This window comes from Haliaeetus albicilla, chromosome 12 (genome assembly GCF_947461875.1).
Source record: "Haliaeetus albicilla chromosome 12, bHalAlb1.1, whole genome shotgun sequence".
In the NCBI taxonomy this organism is placed as follows: domain Eukaryota; kingdom Metazoa; phylum Chordata; class Aves; order Accipitriformes; family Accipitridae; genus Haliaeetus; species Haliaeetus albicilla.
The window spans coordinates 3,212,136-3,229,113 of record NC_091494.1 but is presented as its reverse complement, the minus strand read 5'-3'; positions in this window follow the sequence as shown (position 1 = coordinate 3,229,113).

Sequence of the window (16,978 nt, the reverse complement as noted above, 5' to 3'; positions counted from 1 at the left end):
GAACAGGTTCTATCCCGGAACGTCGGGGAGGGACACCGGGCCTAACGCAGAGGGTCAGGTAGTAAGGGCGAGTCTAACCCCGCGCGCCCTTAGGGACAGCAGTTGTACCCTGTAGTACTGGGTGGGGGTACTGGTACCACTTCGGAGTACCGATGAGGGTTACGGGTGCTACCCCGGAGTACCTGGTGGGAGTACTGGTACCACCCCAGTGTACCGTAGAGGGTTACGGGTACCACCCAGGAGCACCAGGTGGGGGTACCGGTACTACCCCGGAGCGTCGGGAAGGGACGCCAGGCTTAAGCAGGTGCACCAGGTAGGGATACCAGGCCTACCCTGGGGGCTCAGGAAGGGAGGCCGGGTCTAACAGGGCGCGCCCATAGGGACAACAGGTGAACTCCAGCGCATCACAAAGGTTTCCGGTACAACCCCATAGTACTGTTGGGGGAACCGGTTCTATCCTGGAACGTCGGGGAGGGACACCGGGCCTAACGCAGAGGGTCAGGTAGTAAGGTCGAGTCTAACATCGCGCGCCCGTAGGGACAGCAGTTGTACCCTGTAGTACTGGGTGGGGGTACTGGTACCACCCCGGAGTGCCGAGTGGTGGTACCGGTACTACCCCGGAGTACCTGGTGGGAGTACTGCTACCACCCCAGAGTACCGTAGAGGGTTACGGGTACCACCCAGGAGCACCAGGTGGGGGTACAGGTACTACCCCGGAGCGTCGGGAAGGGACACCAGGCTTAAGCAGGTGCACCAGGTAGGGATACCAGGCCTACCCTGGGGGCTCAGGAAGGGAGGCCGGGTCTAACAGGGCGCGCCCGTAGGGACAAGAGGTGAACTCCGGCACATCACAAAGGTTTCCGGTACAACCCCATAGTACTGTTTGGGGACCAGGTTCTATCCCGGAACGTCGGGGAGGGACACCGGGCCTAACGTGGTGGGTGAGATAGAAAGGTCGGGTGTAACCCCGCGCGCCCGTAGGGACAGCAGTTGTACCCTGTAGTAGTGGGTGGGGGTACTGGTACCACCCCGGAGTACCGATGAGGGTTACGGGTACTACCCCGGAGTACCTGGTGGGAGTACTGGTACCACCCCGGAGTACTGTACAGGGTTACGGGTACTACCACGGAGTACCGAGTGGGGGTACCGGTACGACCCCGGAGCGTCGGGAAGGGACGCCAGGCTTAAGCAGGTGCACCAGGTAGGGATACCAGGCCTACCCTGGGGGCTCAGGAAGGGAGGCCGGGTCTAAAGGGTGCGCCCGTAGGGACAACAGGTGAACTCCAGCGCATCACAAAGGTTTCCGGTACAACCCCATAGTAATGTTGGGGGAACAGGTTCTATCCCGGAATGTCGGGGAGGGACACCGGACCTAATGCAGAGGGTCAGGTAGTAAGGGCGAGTCTAACCCCGCGCGCCCGTAGGGACAGCATTTTTACCCTGTAGTACTGGTTGGGGGTACTGGTACCACCCCGGAGTGCCGAGTGGTGGTACCGGTACTACCCCGGAGTACCTGGTGGGAGTACTGGTACCACCCCAGAGTACCGTAGAGGGTTACGGGTACCACCCAGGAGCTCCAGGTGGGGGTACCGGTACTACCCCGGAGTACCGTAGAGAGTTACGGTTACTACGACGGAGTACCGAGTGGGGGTACCGGTACTACCCCTGAGCGTCGGGTAGGGACGCCAGGCTTAAGCAGGTGCACCAGGTAGGGATACCAGGCCTACCCTGGGGGCTCAGGAAGGGAGGCCGGGTCTAAAGGGCGCGCCCATAGGGACAACAGGTGAACTCCGGCGCATCACAAAGGTTTCCGGTACAACCCCATAGTACTGTTGGGGGAACAGGTTCTATCCCGGGACGTCGGGGAGGGACACCGGGCCTAACGCAGAGGGTCAGGTAGTAAGGGCGAGTCTAACCCCGCGCGCCCGTAGGGACAGCAGTTGTACCCTGTAGTACTGGGTGGGGGTACTGGTACCACTTCGGAGTACCGATGAGGGTTACGGGTGCTACCCCGGAGTACCTGGTGGGAGTACTGGTACCACCCCAGTGTACCGTAGAGGGTTACGGGTACCACCCAGGAGCACCAGGTGGGGGTACCGGTACTACCCCGGAGCGTCGGGAAGGGACGCCAGGCTTAAGCAGGTGCACCAGGTAGGGATACCAGGCCTACCCTGGGGGCTCAGGAAGGGAGGCCGGGTCTAACAGGGCGCGCCCATAGGGACAACAGGTGAACTCCAGCGCATCACAAAGGTTTCCGGTACAACCCCATAGTACTGTTGGGGGAACCGGTTCTATCCTGGAACGTCGGGGAGGGACACCGGGCCTAACGCAGAGGGTCAGGTAGTAAGGTCGAGTCTAACATCGCGCGCCCGTAGGGACAGCAGTTGTACCCTGTAGTAGTGGGTGGGGGTACTGGTACCACCCCGGAGTGCCGAGTGGTGGTACCGGTACTACCCCGGAGTACCTGGTGGGAGTACTGCTACCACCCCAGAGTACCGTAGAGCGTTACGGGTACCACCCAGGAGCACCAGGTGGGGGTACAGGTACTACCCCGGAGCGTCGGGAAGGGACACCAGGCTTAAGCAGGTGCACCAGGTAGGGATACCAGGCCTACCCTGGGGGCTCAGGAAGGGAGGCCGGGTCTAACAGGGCGCGCCCGTAGGGACAAGAGGTGAACTCCGGCGCATCACAAAGGTTTCCGGTACAACCCCATAGTACTGTTTGGGGACCAGGTTCTATCCCGGAACGTCGGGGAGGGACACCGGGCCTAACGTGGTGGGTGAGATAGAAAGGTCGGGTGTAACCCCGCGCGCCCGTAGGGACAGCAGTTGTACCCTGTAGTAGTGGGTGGGGGTACTGGTACCACCCCGGAGTACCGATGAGGGATATGGGTACTACCCCGGAGTACCTGGTGGGAGTACTGCTACCACCCCAGAGTACCGTAGAGGGTTACGGGTACCACCCAGGAGCACCAGGTGGGGGTACCGGTACTACCCCGGAGCGTCGGGAAGGGACGCCAGGCTTAAGCAGGTGCACCAGGTAGGGATACCAGGCCTACCCTGGGGGCTCAGGAAGGGAGGCCGGGTCTAACAGGGCGCGCCCGTAGGGACAACAGGTGAACTCCGGCGCCTCACAAAGGTTTCCGGTACAACCCCATAGTACTGTTGGGGGACCAGGTTCTATCCCGGAACGTCGGGGAGGGACACCGGGCCTAACGTGGTGAGTGAGATAGAAAGGTCGGGTGTAACCCCGCGCGCCCGTAGGGACAGCAGTTGTACCCTGTAGTAGTGGGTGGGGGTACTGGTACCACCCCGGAGTACCGATGAGGGTTACGGGTGCTACCCCGGAGTACCTGGTGGGAGTACTGGTACCACCCCGGAGTACCATAGAGGCTTGCGGGTACTACCCCGGAGTGCCGAGTGGGGGTACCGGTACTACCGCAGAGCGTCGGGAAGGGACGCCAGGCTTAAGCAGGTGCACCAGGTAGGGATACCAGGCCTACCCTGGGGGCTCAGGAAGGGAGGCCGGGTCTAACAGGGCGCGCCCGTAGGAACAACAGGTGAACTCCGGCGCATCACAAAGGTTTCCGGTACAACCCCATAGTACTGTTGGGGGAACCGGTTCTATCCCGGAACGTCGGGGAGGGACACCGGGCCTAACGTGATGGGTGAGATAGAAAGGTCGGGTGTAACCCCGCGCGCCCATAGGGACAGCAGTTGTACCCTGTAGTAGTGGGTGGGGGTACTGGTACCACCCCGGAGTGCCGAGTGGTGATACCGGTACTACCCCGGAGTACCTGGTGGGAGTACTGCTACCACCCCAGAGTACCGTAGAGGGTTACGGGTACCACCCAGGAGCACCAGGTGGGGGTACCGGTACGACCCCGGAGCGTCGGGAAGGGACGCCAGGCTTAAGCAGGTGCACCAGGTAGGGATACCAGGCCTACCCTGGGGGCTCAGGAAGGGAGGCCGGGTCTAAAGGGTGCGCCCGTAGGGACAACAGGTGAACTCCGGCGCATCACAAAGGTTTCCGGTACAACCCCATAGTAATGTTGGGGGAACAGGTTCTATCCCGGAAGGTCGGGGAGGGACACCGGGCCTAATGCAGAGGGTCAGGTAGTAAGGGCGAGTCTAACCCCGCGCGCCCGTAGGGACAGCATTTTTACCCTGTAGTACTGGTTGGGGGTACTGGTACCACCCCGGAGTGCCGAGTGGTGGTACCGGTACTACGCCGGAGTACCTGGTGGGAGTACTGGTACCACCCCAGAGTACCGTAGAGGGTTACGGGTACCACCCAGGAGCTCCAGGTGGGGGTACCGGTACTACCCCGGAGTACCGTAGAGAGTTACGGTTACTACGACGGAGTACCGAGTGGGGGTACCGGTACTACCCCTGAGCGTCGGGAAGGGATGCCAGGCTTAAGCAGGTGCACCAGGTAGGGATACCAGGCCTACCCTGGGGGCTCAGGAAGGGAGGCCGGGCCTAACAGGGCGCGCCCGTAGGGACAACAGGTGAACTCCGGCGCATCACAAAGTTTTCCGGTACAAGCCCATAGTACTGTTGGGGGAACAGGTTCTATCCCGGAACGTCGGGGAGGGACACCGGGCCTAACGTGGTGGGTGAGATAGAAAGGTTGGGTGTAACCCTGCACGCCCGTAGGGACAGCAGTTGTACCCTGTAGTAGTGGGTGGGGGTACTGGTACCACCCCGGAGTACCGATGAGGGTTACGGGTACTACCACGGAGTACCGAGTGTGGGTACCGGTACTACCCCGGAGCGTCGGGTAGGGACGCCAGGCTTAAGCAGGTGCACCAGGTAGGGATACCAGGCCTACCCTGGGGGCTCAGGAAGGGAGGCCGAGTCTAAAGGGCGCGCCCATAGGGACAACAGGTGAACTCCGGCGCATCACAAAGGTTTCCGGTACAACCCCATAGTACTGTTGGGGGAACAGGTTCTATCCCGGGACGTCGGGGAGGGACACCGGGCCTAACGTAGAGGGTCAGGTAGTAAGGGCGAGTCTAACCCCGCGCGCCCGTAGGGACAGCAGTTGTACCCTGTAGTACTGGGTGGGGGTACTGGTACCACTTCGGAGTACCGATGAGGGTTACGGGTGCTACCCCGGAGTACCTGGTGGGAGTACTGCTACCACCCCAGAGTACCGTAGAGGGTTACGGGTACCACCCAGGAGCACCAGGTGGGGGTACCGGTACTACCCCGGAGTACCGTAGAGGGTTGCGGGTACTACCACGGAGTACCGAGTGGGGGTACCGGTACTACCCCGGAGCGTCGGGAAGGGATGCCAGGCTTAAGCAGGTGCACTAGGTAGGGATACCAGGCCTACCCTGGGGGCTCAGGAAGGGAGGCCGGGTCTAACAGGGCGCGCCCGTAGGGACAACAGGTGAACTCCGGCGCATCACAAAGGTTTCCGCTACAACCCCATAGTACTGTTGGGGGAACAGGTTCTATCCCGGAACGTCGGGGAGGGACACCGAGCCTAACGCGGTGGGTGAGATAGAAAGGTCGAGTGTAAGCCCGCGCACCCGTAGGGACAGCAGTTGTACCCTGTAGTACTGGGTGGGGGTACTGCTACCACCCCGGAGTACCGATGAGGGTTACGGGTACTACCCCGGAGTACCTGGTGGGAGTACTGGTACCACCCCAGAGTACCGTAGAGGGTTACGGGTACTACCACGGAGTACCGAGTGGGGGTACCGGTACTACCCCGGAGCGTCGGGAAGGGACGCCAGGCTGAAGCAGGTGCACCAGGTAGGGATACCAGGCCTACCCTGGGGGGTCAGGAAGGGAGGCCGGGTCTAACAGGGCGTGCCCGTAGGGACAACAGGTGAACTCCGGCGCATCACAAAGTTTTCCGGTACAAGACCATAGTAATGTTGGGGGAACAGGTTCTATCCCGGAACTTCGGGGAGGGACACCGTGCCTAATGCAGAGGGTTAGGTAGTAAGGGCGAGTCTAACATCGCGCGCCCGTAGGGACAGCAGTTGTACCCTGTAGTACTGGGTGGGGGTACTGGTACCACCCCGGAGTGCCGAGTGGTGGTACCGGTACTACCCCGGAGTACCTGGTGGGAGTACTGCTACCACCCCAGAGTACCGTAGAGGGTTACGGGTACCACCCAGGAGCACCAGGTGGGGGTACCGGTACTACCCCGGAGTACCGATGAGGGTTACGGTTACTACGACGGAGTACCGAGTGGGGGTACCGGTACTACCCCGGAGCGTCGGGAAGGGACGCCAGGCTTAAGCAGGTGCACCCCGTAGGGATACCAGGCCTACTCTGGGGGCTCAGGAAGGGAGGCCGGGTCTAACAGGGCGCGCCCGTAGGGACAAGAGGTGAACTCCGGCGCCTCACAAAGGTTTCCGGTACAACCCCATAGTACTGTTGGGGGAACAGGTTCTATCCCGGAACGTCGGGGAGGGACACCGGGCCTAACGTGGTGGGTGAGATAGAAAGGTCGGGTGTAACCCCGCGCGCCCGTAGGGACAGCAGTTGTACCCTGTAGTAGTGGGTGGGGGTACTGCTACCACCCCGGAGTACCGATGAGGATTGCGGGTACTACCACGGAGTACCGAGTGGGGGTACCGGTACTACCCCGGAGCGTCGGGAAGGGACGCCAGGCTTAAGCAGGTGCACCAGGTAGGGATACCAGGCCTACCCTGGGGGCTCAGTAAGAGAGGCCGGGTCTAACAGGGCGCGCCCGTAGGGACAAGAGGTGAACTCCGGCGCATCACAAAGGTTTCCGGTACAACCCCATAGTACTGTTGGGGGAACAGGTTCTATCCCGGAACGTCGGGTAGGGACACCGGGCCTAATGCAGAGGGTTAGGTAGTAAGGGCGAGTCTAACATCGCGCGCCCGTAGGGACAGCAGTTGTAACCTGTAGTACTGGGTGGGGGTACTGGTACCACCCCGGAGTACCGATGAGGGTTATGGGTACTACCCCGGAGTACCTGGTGGGAGTACTGGTACCACCCCAGAGTACCGATGAGGGTTACGGGTACTACCACGGAGTACCGAGTGGGGGTACCGGTACTACCCCGGAGCGTCGGGAAGGGACGCCAGGCTTAAGCAGGTGCACCAGGGAGGGATACCAGGCATACCCTGCGGGCTCAGGAAGGGAGGCCGGGTCTAACAGGGCGCGCCCGTTGGGACAACAGGTGAACTCCGGCGCATCACAAAGGTTTCCGGTACAACCCCATAGTACTGTTGGGGGAACAGGTTCTATCCCGGAACGTCGGGGAGGGACACCGGGCCTAACGTGGTGGGTGAGATAGAAAGGTCGGGTGTAACCCCGCGCGCCCGTAGGGACAGCAGTTGTACCCTGTAGTAGTGGGTGGGGGTACTGGTACCACCCCGGAGTACCGATGAGGGTTATGGGTACTACCCCGGAGTACCTGGTGGGAGTACTGGTACCACCCCAGAGTACCGATGAGGGTTACGGGTACTAGCACGGAGTACCGAGTGGGGGTACCGGTACTACCGCGGAGCGTCGGGAAGGGACGCCAGGCTTCAGCAGGTGCACCAGGTAGGGATACCAGGCCTACCCTGGGGGCTCAGGAAGGGAGGCCGGGTCTAAAGGGCGCGCCCATAGGGACAACAGGTGAACTCCGGCGCATCACAAAGGTTTCCGGTACAACCCCATACTACTGTTGGGGGAACAGGTTCTATCCCGGAACGTCGGGGAGGGACACCGGGCCTAACGCAGAGGGTTAGGTAGTAAGGTCGAGTCTAACATCTCGCGCCCGTAGGGTCAGCAGTTGTACCCTGTAGTACTGGGAGGGGGTACTGGTACCACCCCGGAGTGCCGAGTGGTGGTACCGGTACTACTCCGGAGTACCTGGTGGGAGTACTGGTACCACCCCAGAGTACTGTAGAGGGTTACGGGTACCACCCAGGAGCACCAGGTGGGGGTACCGGTACTACCCCGGAGTACCGATGAGGGTTACGGTTACTACGACGGAGTACCGAGTGGGGGTACCGGTACTACCCCGGAGCGTCGGGAAGGGACGCCAGGCTTAAGCAGGTGCACCAGGTAGGGATACCAGGCCTACCCTGGGGGCTCAGGAAGGGAGGCCGGGTCTAACAGGGCGCGCCCGTAGGGACAACAGGTGAACTCCGGCGCATCACAAAGGTTTCCGGTACAACCCCATAGTACTGTTGGGGGACCAGGTTCTATCCTGGAACGTCGGGGAGGGACACCGGGCCTAACGTGGTGGGTGAGATAGAAAGGTCGGGTGTAACCCCGCGCGCCCATAGGGACAGCAGTTGTACCCTGTAGTAGTGGGTGGGGGTACCGGTACCACCCCGGAATACCGATGAGGGTTACGGGTACTACCCCGCAGTACCTGGTGGGAGTACTGGTACCAGCCCGGAGTACCATAGAGGGTTACGGGTACTACCACGGAGTACCGAGTGGGGGTAGCGGTACTACCCCAGAGCGTCGGGAAGGGACGCCAGGCTTAAGCAGGTGCACCAGGTAGGGATACCAGGCCTACCCTGGGGGCTCAGGAAGGGAGGCCGGGTCTAACAGGGCGCGCCCGTAGGGACAAGAGGTGAACTCCGGCGCATCACAAATGTTTCCGGTACAACCCCATAGTACTGTTTGGGGACCAGGTTCTATCCCGGAACGTCGGGGAGGGACACCGGGCATAATGGAGAGGGTTAGGTAGTAAGGGCGAGTCAAACATCGCGCGCCCGTAGGGACAGCAGTTGTACCCTGTAGTACTGGGTGGGGGTACTGGTACCACCCCGGAGTACCGATGAGGGTTATGGATACTACCACGGAGTACCGATTGGGGGTACCGGTACTACCCCGGAGTACCGATGAGGATTACGGTTACTACGACGGAGTACCGAGTGGGGGTACCGGTACTACCCCGGAGCGTCGGGAAGGGATGCCAGGCTTAAGCAGGTGCACCAGGTAGGGATACCAGGCCTACCCTGGGGGCTCAGGAAGGGACGCCGGGTCTAACAGGGCGCACCCGTAGGGACAAGAGGTGAACTCCGGCGCATCACAAAGGTTTCCGGTACAACCCCATAGTACTGTTGGGGGACCAGGTTCTATCCCGGAACGTCGGGGAGGGACACCGGGCCTAACGTGGTGGGTGAGATAGAAAGGTCGGGTGTAACCCCGCGCGCCCATAGGGACAGCAGTTGTACCCTGTAGTAGTGGGTGGGGGTACCGGTACCACCCCGGAATACCGATGAGGGTTACGGGTACTACCCCGCAGTACCTGGTGGGAGTACTGGTACCAGCCCGGAGTACCATAGAGCGTTACGGGTACTACCACGGAGTACCGAGTGGGGGTACCGGTACTACCCCGGAGCGTCGGGAAGGGACGCCAGGCTTAAGCAGGTGCACCAGGTAGGGATACCAGGCCTACCCTGGGGGCTCAGGAAGGGAGGCCGGGTCTAAAGGGCACGCCCGTAGGGACAACAGGTGAACTCCGGGGCATCACAAAGGTTTCCGGTACAACCCCATAGTACTGTTGGGGGAACAGGTTCTATCCCGGAACGTCGGGGAGGGACACCGGGCCTAACGCAGAGGGTTAGGTAGTAAGGTCGAGTCTAACATCTCGCGCCCGTAGGGTCAGCAGTTGTACCCTGTAGTACTGGGAGGGGGTACTGGTACCACCCCGGAGTGCCGAGTGGTGGTACCGGTACTACCCCGGAGTACCTGGTGGGAGTACTGGTACCACCCCAGAGTACCGTAGAGGGTTACGGGTGCTACCACAGAGTACCGAGTGGGGGTACCGGTACTACCCCGGAGCGTCGGGAAGGGACGCCAGGCTTAAGCAGGTGCACCAGGTAGGGATACCAGGCCTACCCTGGGGGCTCAGGAAGGGAGGCCGGGTCTAACAGGGCGCACCCGTAGGGACAAGAGGTGAACTCCGGCGCATCACAAAGGTTTCCGGTACAACCCCATAGTACTGTTGGGGGACCAGGTTCTATCCCGGAAGGTCGGGGAGGGACACCGGGCCTAACGTGGTGAGTGAGATAGAAAGGTCGGGTGTAACCCCGCGCGCCCGTAGGGACAGCAGTTGTACCCTGTAGTAGTGGGTGGGGGTACTGGTACCACCCCGGAGTGCCGAGTGGTGGTACCGGTACTACCCCGGAGCGCCGGTTGCGGGTACTTGTACCACCCCGGAGTACCGATGAGGGTTACGGGTACTACCCCGGAGTACCTGGTGGGAGTACTGGTACCACCCCGGAGTACCGTAGAGGGTTACGGGTACCACCCAGGAGCACTAGGTGGGGGTACCGGTACTACCCCGGAGCGTCGGGAAGGGACGCCAGGCTTAAGCAGGTGCACCAGGTAGGGATACCAGGCCTACCCTGGGGGCTCAGGAAGGGAGGCCTGGTCTAACAGGGCGCGCCCATAGGGACAACAGGTGAACTCCGGCGCCTCACAAAGGTTTCCGGTACAACCCCATAGTACTGTTGGGGGAACAGGTTCTATCCCGGAACGTCGGGGAGGGACACCGGGCCTAATGCAGAGGGTCAGGTAGTAAGGGCGAGTCTAACCCCGCGCGCCCGTAGGGACAGCATTTTTACCCTGTAGTACTGGTTGGGGGTACTGGTACCACCCCGGAGTGCCGAGTGGTGGTACCGGTACTACCCCGGAGTACCTGGTGGGAGTACTGGTACCACCCCAGAGTAACGTAGAGGGTTACGGGTACCACCCAGGAGCTCCAGGTGGGGGTACCGGTACTACCCCGGAGCGTCGGGAAGGGACGCCAGGCTTAAGCAGGTGCACCAGGTAGGGATACCAGGCCTACCCTGGGGGCTCGGGAAGGGAGGCCGGGTCTAACAGGGCGCGCCCGTAGGGACAACAGGTGAACTCCGGCGCCTCACAAAGGTTTCTGGTACAACCCCATAGTACTGTTGGGGGAACAGGTTCTATCCCGGAACGTCGGGGAGGGACACCGGGCCTAACGTGGTGGGTGAGATAGAAAGGTCGGGTGTAACCCCGCGCGCCCGTAGGGACAGCAGTTGTACCCCGTAGTAGTGGGTGGGGGTACTGGTACCACCCCGGAGTACCGATGAGGGTTACGGGTACTACCCCGGAGTACCTGGTGGGAGTACTGCTACCACCCCAGAGTACCGTAGAGGGTTACGGGTACCACCCAGGAGCACCAGGTGGGGGTACCGGTACTACCCCGGAGCGTCGGGAAGGGACGCCAGGCTTAAGCAGGTGCACCAGGTAGGGATACCAGGCCTACCCTGGGGGCTCAGGAAGGGAGGCCGGGTCTAACAGGGCGCGCCCGTAGGGACAACAGGTGAACTCCGGCGCCTCACAAAGGTTTCCGGTACAACCCCATAGTACTGTTGGGGGACCAGGTTCTATCCCGGAACGTCGGGGAGGGACACCGGGCCTAACGTGGTGAGTGAGATAGAAAGGTCGGGTGTAACCCCGCGCGCCCGTAGGGACAGCAGTTGTACCCTGTAGTAGTGGGTGGGGGTACTGGTACCACCCCGGAGTACCGATGAGGGTTACGGGTACTACCCCGGAGTACCTGGTGGGAGTACTGGTACCACCCCGGAGCACTGTTCAGGGTTACGGGTACTAACATGGAGTACCGAGTGGGGGTACCGGTACTACCGCGGAGCGTCGGGAAGGGACGCCAGGCTTAAGCAGGTGCACCAGGTAGGGATACCAGGCCTACCCTGGGGGCTCAGGAAGGGAGGCCGGGTCTAACAGGGCGCGCCCGTAGGAACAACAGGTGAACTCCGGCGCATCATAAAGGTTTCCGGTACAACCCCATAGTACTGTTGGGGGAACCGGTTCTATCCCGGAACGTCGGGGAGGGACACCGGGCCTAACGTGATGGGTGAGATAGAAAGGTCGGGTGTAACCCCGCGCGCCCATAGGGACAGCAGTTGTACCCTGTAGTAGTGGGTGGGGGTACTGGTACCACCCCGGAGTGCCGAGTGGTGATACCGGTACTACCCCGGAGTACCTGGTGGGAGTACTGGTACCACCCCAGAGTACCGTAGAGGGTTACGGGTACCACCCAGGAGCACCAGGTGGGGGTACCGGTACTACCCCGGAGCGTCGGGAAGGGACGCCAGGCTTAAGCAGGTGCACCAGGTAGGGATACCAGGCCTAAACTGGGGGCTCAGGAAGGGAGGCCGAGTCTAACAGGTCGCGCACGTAGGGACAACAGGTGAACTCCGGCGCATCACAAAGGTTTCCGCTACAACCCCATAGTACAGTTGGGGGAACAGGTTCTATCCCGGAACGTCGGGTAGGGACACCGAGCCTAACGCGGTGGGTGAGATAGAAAGGTCGAGTGTAAGCCCGCGCACCCGTAGGGACAGCAGTTGTACCCTGTAGTACTGGGTGGTGGTACTGCTACCACCCCGGAGTACCGATGAGGGTTACGGGTACTACCCCGGAGTACCTGGTGGGAGTACTGGTACCACCCCAGAGTACCGTAGAGGGTTACGGGTACTACCACGGAGTACCGAGTGGGGGTACCGGTACTACCCCGGAGCGTCGGGAAGGGACGCCAGGCTGAAGCAGGTGCACCAGGTAGGGATACCAGGCCTACCCTGGGGGGTCAGGAAGGGAGGCCGGGTCTAACAGGGCGTGCCCGTAGGGACAACAGGTGAACTCCGGCGCATCACAAAGTTTTCCGGTACAAGACCATAGTAATGTTGGGGGAACAGGTTCTATCCCGGAACTTCGGGGAGGGACACCGTGCCTAACGCAGAGGGTTAGGTAGTAAGGGCGAGTCTAACATCGCGCGCCCGTAGGGACAGCAGTTGTACCCTGTAGTACTGGGTGGGGGTACTGGTACCACCCCGGAGTGCCGAGTGGTGGTACCGGTACTACCCCGGAGTACCTGGTGGGAGTACTGCTACCACCCCAGAGTACCGTAGAGGGTTACGGGTACCACCCAGGAGCACCAGGTGGGGGTACAGGTACTACCCCGGAGCGTCGGGAAGGGACGCCAGGCTTAAGCAGGTGCACCAGGTAGGGATACCAGGCCTACCCTGGGGGCTCAGGAAGGGAGGCCGGGTCTAACAGGGCGCGCCCGTAGGGACAAGAGGTGAACTCCGGCGCATCACAAAGGTTTCCGGTACAACCCCATAGTACTGTTTGGGGACCAGGTTCTATCCCGGAACGTCGGGGAGGGACACCGGGCCTAACGTGGTGGGTGAGATAGAAAGGTCGGGTGTAAACCCGCGCGCCCGTAGGGACAGCAGTTGTACCCTGTAGTACTGGGTGGGGGTACTGGTACCACCCCGGAGTACCGATGAGGGTTATGGGTACTACCCCGGAGTACCTGGTGGGAGTACTGCTACCACCCCAGAGTACCGTAGAGGGTTACGGGTACCACCCAGGAGCACCAGGTGATGGTACCGGTACTACCCCGGAGCGTCGGGAAGGGACGCCAGGCTTAAGCAGGTGCACCAGGTAGGGATACCAGGCCTACCCTGGGGGCTCAGGAAGGGAGGCCGGGTCTAACAGGGCGCGCCCGTAGGGACAACAGGTGAACTCCGGCGCCTCACAAAGGTTTCCGGTACAACCCCATAGTACTGTTGGGGGACCAGGTTCTATCCCGGAACGTCGGGGAGGGACACCGGGCCTAACGTGGTGAGTGAGATAGAAAGGTCGGGTGTAACCCCGCGCGCCCGTAGGGACAGCAGTTGTACCCTGTAGTAGTGGGTGGGGGTACTGGTACCACCCCGGAGTACCGATGAGGGTTACGGGTACTACCCCGGAGTACCTGGTGGGAGTACTGGTACCACCCCGGAGTACTGTACAGGGTTACGGGTACTACCACGGAGTACCGAGTGGGGGTACCGGTACGACCCCGGAGCGTCGGGAAGGGACGCCAGGCTTAAGCAGGTGCACCAGGTAGGGATACCAGGCCTACCCTGGGGGCTCAGGAAGGGAGGCCGGGTCTAAAGGGTGCGCCCGTAGGGACAACAGGTGAACTCCGGCGCATCACAAAGGTTTCCGGTACAACCCCATAGTAATGTTGGGGGAACAGGTTCTATCCCGGAACGTCGGGGAGGGACACCGGGCCTAATGCAGAGGGTCAGGTAGTAAGGGCGAGTCTAACCCCGCGCGCCCGTAGGGACAGCATTTTTACCCTGTAGTACTGGTTGGGGGTACTGGTACCACCCCGGAGTGCCGAGTGGTGGTACCGGTACTACGCCGGAGTACCTGGTGGGAGTACTGGTACCACCCCAGAGTAACGTAGAGGGTTACGGGTACCACCCAGGAGCTCCAGGTGGGGGTACCGGTACTACCCCGGAGTACCGTAGAGAGTTACGGTTACTACGACGGAGTACCGAGTGGGGGTACCGGTACTACCCCTGAGCGTCGGGAAGGGATGCCAGGCTTAAGCAGGTGCACCAGGTAGGGATACCAGGCCTACCCTGGGGGCTCAGGAAGGGAGGCCGGGCCTAACAGGGCGCGCCCGTAGGGACAACAGGTGAACTCCGGCGCATCACAAAGTTTTCCGGTACAAGCCCATAGTACTGTTGGGGGAACAGGTTCTATCCCGGAACGTCGGGGAGGGACACCGGGCCTAACGTGGTGGGTGAGATAGAAAGGTTGGGTGTAACCCTGCACGCCCGTAGGGACAGCAGTTGTACCCTGTAGTAGTGGGTGGGGGTACTGGTACCACCCCGGAGTACCGATGAGGGTTACGGGTACTACCACGGAGTACCGAGTGTGGGTACCGGTACTACCCCGGAGCGTCGGGTAGGGACGCCAGGCTTAAGCAGGTGCACCAGGTAGGGATACCAGGCCTACCCTGGGGGCTCAGGAAGGGAGGCCGGGTCTAAAGGGCGCGCCCATAGGGACAACAGGTGAACTCCGGCGCATCACAAAGGTTTCCGGTACAACCCCATAGTACTGTTGGGGGAACAGGTTCTATCCCGGGACGTCGGGGAGGGACACCGGGCCTAACGCAGAGGGTCAGGTAGTAAGGGCGAGTCTAACCCCGCGCGCCCGTAGGGACAGCAGTTGTACCCTGTAGTACTGGGTGGGGGTACTGGTACCACTTCGGAGTACCGATGAGGGTTACGGGTGCTACCCCGGAGTACCTGGTGGGAGTACTGGTACCACCCCAGAGTACCGTAGAGGGTTACGGGTACTACCACGGAGTACCGAGTGGGGGTACCGGTACTACCCCGGAGCGTCGGAAAGGGACGCCAGGCTGAAGCAGGTGCACCAGGTAGGGATACCAGGCCTACCCTGGGGGGTCAGGAAGGGAGGCCGGGTCTAACAGGGCGTGCCCGTAGGGACAACAGGTGAACTCCGGCGCATCACAAAGTTTTCCGGTACAAGACCATAGTAATGTTGGGGGAACAGGTTCTATCCCGGAACTTCGGGGAGGGACACCGTGCCTAATGCAGAGGGTTAGGTAGTAAGGGCGAGTCTAACATCGCGCGCCCGTAGGGACAGCAGTTGTACCCTGTAGTACTGGGTGGGGGTACTGGTACCACCCCGGAGTGCCGAGTGGTGGTACCGGTACTACCCCGGAGTACCTGGTGGGAGTACTGCTACCACCCCAGAGTACCGTAGAGGGTTACGGGTACCACCCAGGAGCACCAGGTGGGGGTACAGGTACTACCCCGGAGCGTCGGGAAGGGACACCAGGCTTAAGCAGGTGCACCAGGTAGGGATACCAGGCCTACCCTGGGGGCTCAGGAAGGGAGGCCGGGTCTAACAGGGCGCGCCCGTAGGGACAAGAGGTGAACTCCGGCGCATCACAAAGGTTTCCGGTACAACCCCATAGTACTGTTGGGGGAACAGGTTCTATCCCGGAACGTCGGGGAGGGACACCGGGCCTAACGTGGTGGGTGAGATAGAAAGGTCGGGTGTAACCCCGCGCGCCCGTAGGGACAGCAGTTGTACCCTGTAGTACTGGGTGGGGGTACTGGTACCACCCCGGAGTACCGATGAGGGTTACGGGTACTACCCCGGAGTACCTGGTGGGAGTACTGCTACCACCCCAGAGTACCTTAGAGGGTTACGGGTACCACCCAGGAGCACCAGGTGGGGGTACCGGTACTACCCCGGAGCGTCGGGAAGGGACGCCAGGCTTAAGCAGGTGCACCAGGTAGGGATACCAGGCCTACCCTGGGGGCTCAGGAAGGGAGGCCGGGTCTAACAGGGCGCGCCCGTAGGGACAACAGGTGAACTCCGGCGCCTCACAAAGGTTTCCGGTACAACCCCATAGTACTGTTGGGGGACCAGGTTCTATCCCGGAACGTCGGGGAGGGACACCGGGCCTAACGTGGTGAGTGAGATAGAAAGGTCGGGTGTAACCCCGCGCGCCCGTAGGGACAGCAGTTGTACCCTGTAGTAGTGGGTGGGGGTACTGGTACCACCCCGGAGTACCGATGAGGGTTACGGGTACTACCCCGGAGTACCTGGTGGGAGTACTGGTACCACCCCGGAGCACTGTTCAGGGTTACGGGTACTACGACGGAGTACCGAGTGGGGGTACCGGTACTACCCCTGAGCGTCGGGAAGGGATGCCAGGCTTAAGCAGGTGCACCAGGTAGGGATACCAGGCCTACCCTGGGGGCTCAGGAAGGGAGGCCGGGCCTAACAGGGCGCGCCCGTAGGGACAACAGGTGAACTCCGGCGCATCACAAAGGTTTCCGGTACAAGCCCATAGTACTGTTGGGGGAACAGGTTCTATCCCGGAACGTCGGGGAGGGACACCGGGCCTAACGTGGTGGGTGAGATAGAAAGGTTGGGTGTAACCCTGCACGCCCGTAGGGACAGCAGTTGTACCCTGTAGTAGTGGGTGGGGGTACTGGTACCACCCCGGAGTACCGATGAGGGTTACGGGTACTACCACGGAGTACCGAGTGTGGGTACCGGTACTACCCCGGAGCGTCGGGTAGGGACGCCAGGCTTAAGCAGGTGCACCAGGTAGGGATACCAGGCCTACCCTGGGGGCTCAGGAAGGGAGGCCGGGTCTAAAG